Below are 11,823 nucleotides of genomic sequence, written 5' to 3' on the forward strand. Positions count from 1 at the left end.
TCCATTCATTACAGCTGCAGTGATGGTTGTACCCATTCATTACAGCTGCAGTGATGGTTGTAGCGTGAGTGGAAGTAAGTTGACATTTTATGTCTTATAATACAAAGTTGAACAAAGTGACACTACAAAACAACAAACAACTTACTCATAAAAACAGCAGTTATTTGCTGTATTCGTTGATTATCCCTTTAGTCATGGATTTAAAAGATTTGAAATCTCACATTATCAACTTTGCTGTGCTTTCAAGGCTTCTTTTTACACTGTATGTCTCGGGGAAATCGTGCAGACATGGTAATCTAGATCTCAGTGCTGCTTTTGATACCATCGATCACCACATTCTTTTGGCGAGATTGGAAACCCAAATTGGTCTACATGGACAAGTTCTGGCCTGGTTTAGCTATTATCTGTCAGAAAGATATCAGTTTGTCTCTGTGAATGGTTTGTCCTCTAACAAATCAACTGTAAATTTCAGTGTTCCTCAAGGTTCCGTTTTAGGACCACTATTGTTTTCACTATATAATTTACCTCTTGGGGATGTCATTCGAAAACATAATGTTACATTTCACTGCTATGCGGATGACACACAGCTGTACATTTCAATGAAACATGGTGAAGCCCCAAAATTGCCCTCGCTAGAAGCCTGTGTTTCAGACATAAGGAAGTGGATGGCTGCAAACGTTCTACTTTTAAACTCGGACAAAACAGAGATGCTTGTTCTAGGTCCCAAGAAACAAAGAGATCTTCTGTTGGATCTGACAATTAATCTGGATGGTTGTACAGTCGTCTCAAATAAAACTGTGAAGGACCTCGGCGTTACTCTGGACCCTGATCTCTCTTTTGAAGAACATATCAAGACTGTTTCAAGGACAGCTTTTTTCCATCTACGTAACATTGCAAAAATCAGAAACTTTCTGTCCAAAAATGATGCAGAAAAATTAATCCATGCTTTTGTTACTTCTAGGCTGGACTACTGCAATGCTCTACTCTCCGGCTACCCGGATAAAGCACTAAACAAACTTCAGTTAGTGCTAAATACAGCTGCTAGAATCCTGACTAGAACCAAAAAAAATTATCATATTACTCCAGTGCTAGCCTCCCTACACTGGCTTCCTGTTAAGGCAAGGGCTGATTTCAAGGTTTTACTGGTAACCTACAAAGCATTACATGGGCTTGCTCCTACCTATCTTACCGATTTGGTCCTGCCGTACATACCTACACGTACGCTACGGTCACAAGACGCAGGCCTCCTAATTGTCTCTAGAATTTCTAAACAAACAGCTGGAGGCAGGGCTTTCTCCTATAGAGCTCCATTTTTATGGAATAGTCTGCCGACCCATGTGAGAGACGCAGACTCAGTCTCAACCTTTAAGTCTTTACTGAAGACTCATCTCTTCAGTAGGTCCTATGATTAAGTGTAATCTGGCCCAGGGGTGTGAAGGTGAACGGAAAGGCTGGAGCAACGAACCGCCCTTGCTGTCTCTGCCTGGCCGGTTCCCCTCTCTCCACTGGGATTCTCTGCCTCTAACCCTATTACAGAGGCTGAGTCACTGGCTTACTGGTGCCCTTCCATGCCGTCCCTGGGGGGGGTGCGTCACTTGAGTGGGTTGAGTCACTGACGTGGTATTCCTGTCTGGGTTGGCACCCCCCCTTGGGTTGTGCCGTAGCGGAGATCTTTGTGGGCTATACTCGGCCTTGTCTCAGGATGGTAAGTTGGTGGTTGGAAGTATCCCTCCAGTGGTGTGGGGGCTGTGCTTTGGCAAAGTGGGTGGGGTTATATCCTGCCTGTTTGGCCCTGTCCGGGGGTTTCATCGGATGGGGCCACAGTGTCTCCTGACCCCTCCTGTCTCAGCCTCCAGTATTTATGCTGCAGTAGTTTATGTGCCGGGGGGTTAGGGTCAGTCTGTTACATCTGGAGTATTTCTCTTGTCCTATCCGGTGTCCTGCATGAATTTAAATATGCTCTCTCTAATTCTCTCTCTCTTTCTCTCTTTCTTTCTTTCTTTCTCTCTCTTGGAGTATCTGAGATATAGGACCATGCCTCAGGACGACCTGGCATGATGACTCCTTGCTGTCCCCAGTCCACCTGGCCGTGCTGCTGCTCCAGTTTCAACTGTTCTGCCTGCGGCTATGGAACCCTGACCTGTTCACGGGACGTGCTACCTGTCCCAGAACTGCTGTCCCAGACCTGCTGGAACCCTGACCTGTTCACCGGACGTGCTACCTATCCCAGACCTGCTGTTTTCAACTCTCTAGAGACAGCAGGAGCGGTAGAGATACTCTCAAAGATCGGCTATGAAAAAGCCAACTGACACTTACTCTTGAGTTGCTGACTTGTTGCACCCTCGACAACTACTATGATTATTATTATTTGACCATGCTGGTCATTTATGAACATTTGAACATCTAGGCCATGTGCTGTTATAATCTCCACCCGACACAGCCAGAAGAGGACTGGCTACCCCTCATAGCCTGGTTCCGCTCTAGGTTTCTTCCTAGGTTTTGGCCTTTCTAGGGAGTTTTTCCTAGCCACCGTGCTTCTACACCTGCATTGCTTGCTGTTTGGGGTTTTAGGCTGGGTTTCTCTACAGCACTTTGTGATATCAGCTGATGTAAGAAGGGCTATATAAATAAATTTGATTTGATTTGATAATCTCAGCTATCTGATTGGCCAGCGGTAGACCTATGGTAGGCCTATAGGTGCACTTGATTTGCTCTCTAGGCGGAGTTCTACCTTCACACACATGAAATGGTTCAAAATGGGATCACTTTGCCTGAATCGAGTCCACCTACCGACAAAACAGTGCGCAACGAATACAAACAATAGGAACACAAGGCTTTATTGTTTGGTGATCGACAAGGAATGCCTTGGAGATGGACCAGTCGACCGGCCGGTTGGTGAGCACCACGCCTGGCAGAGCAGAGAGCTGATCCACTGTCCTGGTCTTCTAGTGACTGACTGTTTTATTGTTTCTGTTCTGCTTCCCTGCGTGGCTAGTACAGATATACACTGAGAGTACAAAACATTAGGAACACCTTCCTAATATAGAGTTGCACCTCCTTTTTGCCCTCAGAACAGCCTCAATTCGGTCGGGGCATGGGACTCTACAAGGTGTTCGAAAGCATTCCACAGGGAAGCTGGCCCATGTTGACTCCAATGCTTCCCACGGTTGTGTCAAGTTGGCTGGATGTCCTTTGGGTGGTGGAACATTCTTTTCGGAAAGCTGTTGAGCTACGCCTGGTCAATATATACCAAATGAAGTCGATGAATTCAAATTTGATGTTTTTATGTTCTCGTGTTTGTATTTTTGGTCTCATCTCCTTCACTCCTCTGTGCTGTGTGCATTTTCCCATTTACACCAGAGATCTGTATATAATGACGAGATGCATGTCTCCGCCATAACAATAGGAGTCGTCCCAAAAGCAGGAAGGCAGGCGACAAGCTGAGGTCCAAAATAAACCCATAGAAACGCATTGGCCTTATTTTGGACACATTTTATCTTTGCCTCTTCCTCTATGGTTTACACACACCAAGCCCCTCCCCCTGCCTCACACACCAAGCCCCTCCCCCTGCCTCACCCACCAAGCCTCTCCCCCTGCCTCACACACCAAGCCCCTCCCCCTGCCTCACACACCAAGCCCCTCCCCCTGCCTCTCACGCCAAGCCCCTCCCCCTGCCTCTCACGCCAAGCCCCTCCCCCTGCCTCTCACACCAAGCCCCTCCCCCCGCCTCTCACGCCAAGCCCCTCCCCCTGCCTCTCACGCCAAGCCCCTCCCCCTGCCTCTCACACCAAGCCCCTCCCCCCGCCTCTCACGCCAAGCCCCTCCCCCCGCCTCTCCTGCCAAGCCCCCCCCGCCTCTCACGACAAGCCCCTCCCCCTGCCTCTCACGCCAAGCCCCTCCCCTTGCGTCACACACCAAGCCCCTCCCCCTGCGTCTCACACCAAGCCCCTCTCCCTGCCTCTCATGCCAAGCCCCTCCCCCTACCTCACGCCAAGCCCCTCCCCCCTGCCTCTCACGCCAAGCCCCTCTCCCTTGCCTCACACACCAGGCCCTTCCCCCTGCCTCTCACACCAAGCCCCTCCCCCCGCCTCTCATACCAAGCCCCTCCCCCCGCCTCTCACGCCAAGCCCCTCCCCCGCCTCTCATACCAAGCCCCTCCCCCTGTCTCACACACCAAGCCCCTCCCCCTGCCTCTCACACCAACAGTTGAGAGATCACATCATCCTCTGACGAGTGGTTTCAACTCTCTATTTGCTGTTGAGGTTTGGTCCAACAGAATCGGTCATATGGACACAAACACATTGAGACATTATTTTACTGTAATAGACAAGTTAACTTTTCTAACAATACAATATGTCTCCCCTACTCATATTGCAGGGCAGACACTACTAAAACAAGAGTTTTAATGAACATTGATTCTGGAAAATTGATGTTCAGTTTGTCGTGTGCACCATTGGTGTTCATTACTATTCAACTGGTCTACCTTGTTAGCTAGCAAATAGATCCAAGCTGGCTCAACTGTACTACCTTGTTAGCTAGCAAATAGATCCAAGCTGGCTCAACTGGTCTACCTTGTTAGCTAGCAAATAGATCCAAGCTGGCTCAACTGGTCTACCTTGTTAGCTAGCAAATAGATCCAAGCTGGCTCAACTGTACTACCTTGTTAGCTAGCAAATAGATCCAAGCTGGCTCAACTGGTCTACCTTGTTAGCTAGCAAATAGATCCAAGCTGGCTCAACTGTACTACCTTGTTAGCTAGCAAATAGATCCAAGCTGGCTCAACTGTACTACCTTGTTAGCTAGCAAATAGATCCAAGCTGGCTCAACTGTACTACCTTGTTAGCTAGCAAATAGATCCAAGCTGGCTCAACTGTACTACCTTGTTAGCTAGCAAATAGATCCAAGCTGGCTCAACTGGTCTACCTTGTTAGCTAGCAAATAGATCCAAGCTGGCTCAACTGTACTACCTTGTTAGCTAGCAAATAGATCCAAGCTGGCTCAACTGGTCTACCTTGTTAGCTAGCAAATAGATCCAAGCTGGCTCAACTGTACTACCTTGTTAGCTAGCAAATAGATCCAAGCTGGCTCAACTGTACTACCTTGTTAGCTAGCAAATAGATCCAAGCTGGCTCAACTGTACTACCTTGTTAGCTAGCAAATAGATCCAAGCTGGCTCAACTGGTCTACCTTGTTAGCTAGCAAATAGATCCAAGCTGGCTCAACTGTACTACCTTGTTAGCTAGCAAATAGATCCAAGCTGGCTCAACTGTACTACCTTGTTAGCTAGCAAATAGATCCAAGCTGGCTCAACTGTACTACCTTGTTAGCTAGCAAATAGATCCAAGCTGGCTCAACTGTACTACCTTGTTAGCTAGCAAATAGGTCCAAGCTGGCTCAACTTGAAATATAAAGATTAGCTGGCTAATCACTAGCACGTGGGCTAATCACTAGCACGTGGGCTTGAGAGATTGTTGATGAAACCTGTGTTAATTTTCTATAGCCTAATGCCTGCTACAATTAAAGGTCAAATACACTGCATTCAAAAAAATCAGAAATAATCTAATGAATTCAGGACTTAGTTATACCTAGGATAAATATAAGCCTTCAACAACAATCAGACCCACTAATATTCAAATGATTTTATCAAAATAGTTGAACCTGCTTTATTTGCAATAATCACTGATCTGGCTTTTAATTCTGTTTGTGAAAATACCCTTTTTTGTTAAAAATGTAAGTAGAACCATGCATTATGCACATTCAATAATAATGATAGCTTCTTGTACAACAAAGCTTACTTAGATAAAACACTTAAAAAATGGAGATATGCAGTACCAGTCAAAAGATTGGACACACCTACAAAATCCATTTTTTTTTTTTTTTTTTACAATTTTCTACATTGTAGAATAACAGTTAAGACATCAAAACTATGAAATAACACATGTGGAATCATGTAGTAACCAAAAAAGTGTTAAACAAAGTAGCCACCCTTTGCCTTGATCAAAGCTTTGCACACTCTTGGCATTCTCTCAACCAGCTTCATGAGGTAGTCACCGGGAATGCATTTCAATTAACAGGTGTGCCTTGTTAAAAGTTAATTTGTGTAATTTATTTCATTCTTAATGGTTGAGCCAATCAGTTGTGTTGTGACAAAGTAGAGGTGGTATACAGAATGTAGCCCTATTTGGTAAAAGTCCAAGTCCATATTATGGCAAGAACAGCTCAAATAAGCAAAGAGAAACAACAGTCCGTCATTACTTTAAGACATGAAGGTCAGTGAATACGGAAAATTTCAAGAACTTTGTACGTTTCTTCAAGTGCAATCGCAAAAACCATCAAGCGCTATGATGAAACCGGCTCTCATGAGGACCGCCACAGGAAAGGAAGACCCAGAGTTACCTCTGCTGCAGAGGATAAGTTCATTAGAGTTACCAGCCTCAGAAATTGCAGCCCAAATAAATGCTTCACAGAGTTTAAGTAACAGACACATCTCAACATCAACTGTTCAGAGGAGAAAATAAAGACCTTTATGGTCAAATTGCTGCAAAGAAACCTCTACTAAAGGACACCAATAAGAAGAAGACATTTGCTTGGGACAAGAAGCGCAAGCAATGGACATTAGACCGTTGGAAATGTGTTCTTTGGTCTGGAGTCCAAATGGGAGATTTTTGGTTCCAACCGCTGTGTCTTTGTGAGATGCTTCCAACCGTGAAGCATGAAGGAGGAGGTGTTATGGTGTGGGGTGCTTTACTGGTGACACAGTCTGGGATTTATTTAGAATTCCAACACACCAACATGAATAACACATGGTTAGCAGGTGTTAACGCAACTGTAGAGAAATGCTTGTGCTTCTAGTTCCGACCATGCAGTAATATCTAACAAGTAATATAACCTAATAATTTCACAGCAACTACCTTATACACACAAGTGCAAAGGAATAAATACGAATATGTACATAAAAATATATAAATGAGTGATGGCCGAACAGCATAGGCAAGATGCAGTAGATGGTATAGAGTACAGTATATACATATGAGATGAGTAATGTAGGGTAAGTAAACATATAATATAAATAATATAAAGTGGCTAGTGATAAATTGATTACATCAATTTTTCCATTATTAAAGTGGCTGTTGTTGAGTCAGTATGTTGGCAGCAGCCACTCAATGTTATTGATGGCTGTTTATCAGTCTGATGGCCTTGAGATAGAAGCTGTTTAACAGTCTGATGGCCTGGAGATAGAAGCTGTTTACCAGTCTGATGGTCTGGAGATAGAAGCTGTTTTTCAGTCTCTCGGTCCCCGCTTTGATGCACCTGTACTGACCTCGCCTTCTGGATGATAGCGGGGTGAACAGGAAGTGGCTCGGGTGGTTGTTGTCCTTGATGATCTTTTTGGCCTTCCTGTGACATCGGGGGGCGTAGGTGTCCTGGAGGGCAGGTAGTTTGCACCCAGTGATTCGTTGTGCAGACCTCACTACCCTCTGGAGAGACTTCCGGTTAGGGGCGGTGCAGTTGCCGTACCAGGCGGTGATACAGCCCGACAGGATGCTCTCGATTGTGCATCTGTAAAAGTTTGTGAGTGTTTTTGGTGACAAGCCAAATTTCTTCAGCCTCCTGAGGTTGATGTGTTGGTTGATGTGTTGATTGTTTGGTGTTTGTGTTGGTTGGTTGGTGTGTTGGTCGGTGTGTTGGTTGGTTTGTGTTAATTGTTTGGTTGGTTGGTGTGTTGGTTGGTTGGTTTGTTGGTTGGTTGGTGTGTTGGTTGGTGTGTTGGTTGGTGTGTTGGTCAGTGTGTTGGTTGGTTGATGTGTTGGTTGGTTCGTATATGTGTTGGTTGATGTGTTGGTTGTGTTGATTGGTTGGTTGGTGTGTTGGTTGTGTTGATTGGTTGGTTGGTGTGTTGGTTGGTGTGTTGGTTGGTGTGTTGGTCGGTGTGTTGGTTGGTTGTTGTGTTGGTTGTTGTGTTAATTGGTTGGTTGGTGTGTTGGTTGGTGTGTTGGTTGGTGTGTTGGTTGGTTGTTGTGTTAATTGTTTGGTTGTTTGGTTGGTTGGTTGGTGTGTTGGTTGGTTGGTGTCTTGGTAGGTGTGTTGGTTGGTTCGTATATGTGTTGGTTGATGTGTTGGTTGGTTGTTGTGTTGGTTGTTGTGTTGGTTGGTTGGTTGGTGTGTTGGTTGGTTGGTTGGTTGTTGTGTTGGTTGGTGTTTAGGCTGGTTGGTGTGTTGTTTGGTTAGTTGGTCTGTTGGTTGGTGTGTTTGTTGGTTGGCTGGTTGGTTGGTTGGTGTTTTGGTTGGTGTTTTGGTTGGTGTGTTGGTTGGTGTGTTAGTTGGTTGGTGTGTTTGTTGGTTGGTGTTTTGGTTGGTGTGTTGGTTGGTTGGTGTGTTGGTTGGTTGGTGTGTTTGTTGGTTGGTTGGTGTGTTGGTTTGTTGGTGTGTTTGTTTGTTGGTTGATTGGTGTCTTGGTAGGTGTATTGGTGTGTTGGTATGTTGGTTGGTTGGTTGGTGTCTTGGTTGGTGTCTTGGTTGGTGTTTTGGTTGGTTGGTTGGTTGGTTGGTTGGTTGGTTGGCTCAGGGCAGAGAGTTGTGTAACAGAGTGAACATTCTAAGGTTCTAGGGTTTTAACCTTTCACACCTGGGAAAGGACAACCTTCTCATGGAGACACACTAAACATGACCTCACTAGTTTAACCTTTAACCTTTCTGTTGAGTTCAACCAAAAGAGGAAACTTCCTATATGCTCAATATCACACCACTAGTACAGCAGCAGTCACTTGTCTTGTAGAGATTTCACATAGCATTAATACTAACATCTCACAAAGACAACACCTGTGATTGCTTAATGCCTCGCTTTTATGTCTCTCTCTAATGTCAATATGCCTTGTATACTGTTGTTTAGGATAGGTATCATTGTTTTAGTTTACTGCGTAGCCCCTAGTCCCACTCTACAGGCCTCAGATAGCACCTTTGTCCCACCTCCCACATGCTGTGACCTCACCCAGTATAACCAGCATGTCCAGAGATGCAACCTCTCTTATCATCACTCAGTGCCTGGGTTTACCTCCACTGTACCCGCACCCCACCATACCCCTGTCTGCACATTATGCCCTGAATCTATTCTACCACGCCCAGATATCTGCTCCTTTTATTCACTGTCCCCAACGCACTAGACGACCAGGTTCTTATAGCCTTTAGCCGTACCCTCATCCTACTCCTCCTCTGTTCCTCGGGTGATGTGGAGGTTAACCCAGGCCCTGCGTGTCCCCATGCACTCTCATTTGTTGACTTCTGTAATTGAAAAAGCCTTGGTTTCATGCATGTTATTAACATTAGAAGCCTCCCCCCTAAGTTTGTTTTACTCACTGCTTTAGCACACTCCGCAAACCCTGATGTCCTAGCCATGTCTGAATCCTGGCTTAGGAAGACCACCAAAAATTCTGAGATTTCCATTGATAACTACAAAATGTTCCATCAAGATAGAAATGCCAAAGGGGGAGGAGTTGCAATCTACTGCAGAGATGGCCTGCAAAGTTCTGTCATACCCAAACAGTTCGAGCTTCTAATTAAAAAAAATGAATCTCTCCAGAAATAAATCCCCCCTCAGCTCCCAGCTGTGCCCTGGACACCATATGTGAATTGATTGCCCCTCATCTATCTCCAGAGTTCGTTCTGTTAGGTGACCTAAACTGGGATATGCTTAACACCCCAGCAGTCCTACAATCTAAACTAGATGCCTTCAATCTCACACAAATTATCAAGGAACCTACCGGGTATGTGGACAAATATGTGGACAAATACAAATACCTAGGTGTCTGGCTAGACTGTAAACTCTCCTTCCAGACTCATATCAAACATCTCCAATCCAAAATCAAATTTAGAATCAGCTTTCTATTTCGCAACAATGCCTCCTTCACTCACGTCGCCGAACTTACCCTAGTAAAACTGACTATCCTACCGATCCTCGACTTCGGGGATGTCATCTACAAAATAGCTTCCAATACTCTACTCAGCAAACTGGATGCAGTCTATCACAGTGCCATCCGTTTTGTTACCAAAGCCCCTTATACCACCCACCACTGCGACCTGTATGCTCTAGTCGGCTGGCCCTCGCTACATATTCGTCGCCAGACCCACTGGCTCCAGGTCATCTATAAGTCTTTGCTAGGTAAAGCTTCGCCTTATCTCAGCTCACTGGTCACGATAACAACACTCACCCGTAGCACACATTCCAGCAGGTATATTTCACTGGTCATCCCCAAAGCCAACACCTCATTTGGCCGCCTTTCCTTCCAGTTCTCTGCTGCCAGTGACTGGAACAAATAGCAAAAATCGCTGAAGCTGGAGACTTACATTTCCCTCACTAACTTTAAACATCAGCTATCTGAGCAGCTAACCGATCGCTGCAGCTGTACATAGCCCATCTGTAAATAGCCCATCCAATCTACCTACCTCATCCCCATATTGTTTTTATTTACTTTTCTGCTCTTTTGCACACCAGTATCACTACTTGCACATCATCATCTGCTCATCTATCACTCCAGTGTTAATCTGCTAAATTGTAATTACTTCGCTACTATGGCCTATTTATTGCCTTACCTCTTCACGCCATTTGCACACACTGTATATAGACATTCTTTTTTTCTATTGTGTTATTGACTGTACGTTTGTTTATTCCATGTGTAACTCTGTGTTGTTGTTTGTGTCACACTGCTTTGCTTTATCTTGGCCAGGTCGCAGTTGTAAATGAGAACTTGTTCTCAACTAGCCTACCTGGTTAAATAAAGGACTTGTTCTCAACTGGCCTACCTGGTTAAATAAAGGACTTGTTCTCAACTAGCCTACCTGGTTAAATAAAGGACTTGTTCTCAACTAGCCTACCTGGTTGAATAAAGGTGGAATAAGCATAAATAAACCAAATTAGAAAGGATCACTGTAGATGTTGCTTTTGAAGAACCATACGCCTATTACAAGTATTATTTGAAAGCGAATGCAGCACTAGAAGAGTAGAGCAGAGTAGAATAGGTCCTATTGATACAGAGCTGATGAAGGAAGCCTTCTCATATAGGTTGTCCGAATATGGACACCGTGCACGTCTCCTGAGATTCAGGCACTCCTAATATGGACACCGTACACCTCACATAATGTTCAGTATTATAGAAGAGTTGTTTAGTTGTTTAGTAACAAAACTGATTTGTGTGTGTGTGCAAATATGTGGCAAAACAGACAAGGTTGGTTTAGACTTTTGACCAGCTATATTTCGTCACCAAATGTTTATTGAAAACATAAATACATTTGCACAATGAGCACTTGTTGTCTCACAAATACATGGTTACAGTTGTTGGTTAGCTAGCTAGCAAATTCTAGCCATATTAGCACAGACATGACATCAGTCAAAACAAAACATAGTATCAATAACAAGATACAACGAGCTGAAACGAGCCACCTAGAATTCCCCACATGGAAGCTTCTTATCAGTGTTGCTAGCTATCTGACTGTCCAGAAATCACAACAATTGCATACCTTCTGGACACATCGCTGCCCAGCTCGCCAGCCAACCCCGTTTAAAGATTTATATCAGTTTAAATGGGCAAAATGCACCAAGGAATTGATCAAAAATGTTCAGTATGAATACAAAACAACTAAAGTACACTTTTAATCTCTAATAGAACGCAACATTACAAATGCATCCCGAATGACAGCCTATTCGTAATGTAGTGTGCACTATTGTGGTTTCCCCATAAGACTGTGGTCTAAAGTAGTACACTATATAGAGAAAAGGGTGTCATTTGGGACTGAGCATTAGGCAGTGACTATCTGTTTTTTGGTGACCCT

This window comes from Salmo trutta, chromosome 28 (assembly GCF_901001165.1).
Source record: "Salmo trutta chromosome 28, fSalTru1.1, whole genome shotgun sequence".
NCBI classification, from domain to species: domain Eukaryota; kingdom Metazoa; phylum Chordata; class Actinopteri; order Salmoniformes; family Salmonidae; genus Salmo; species Salmo trutta.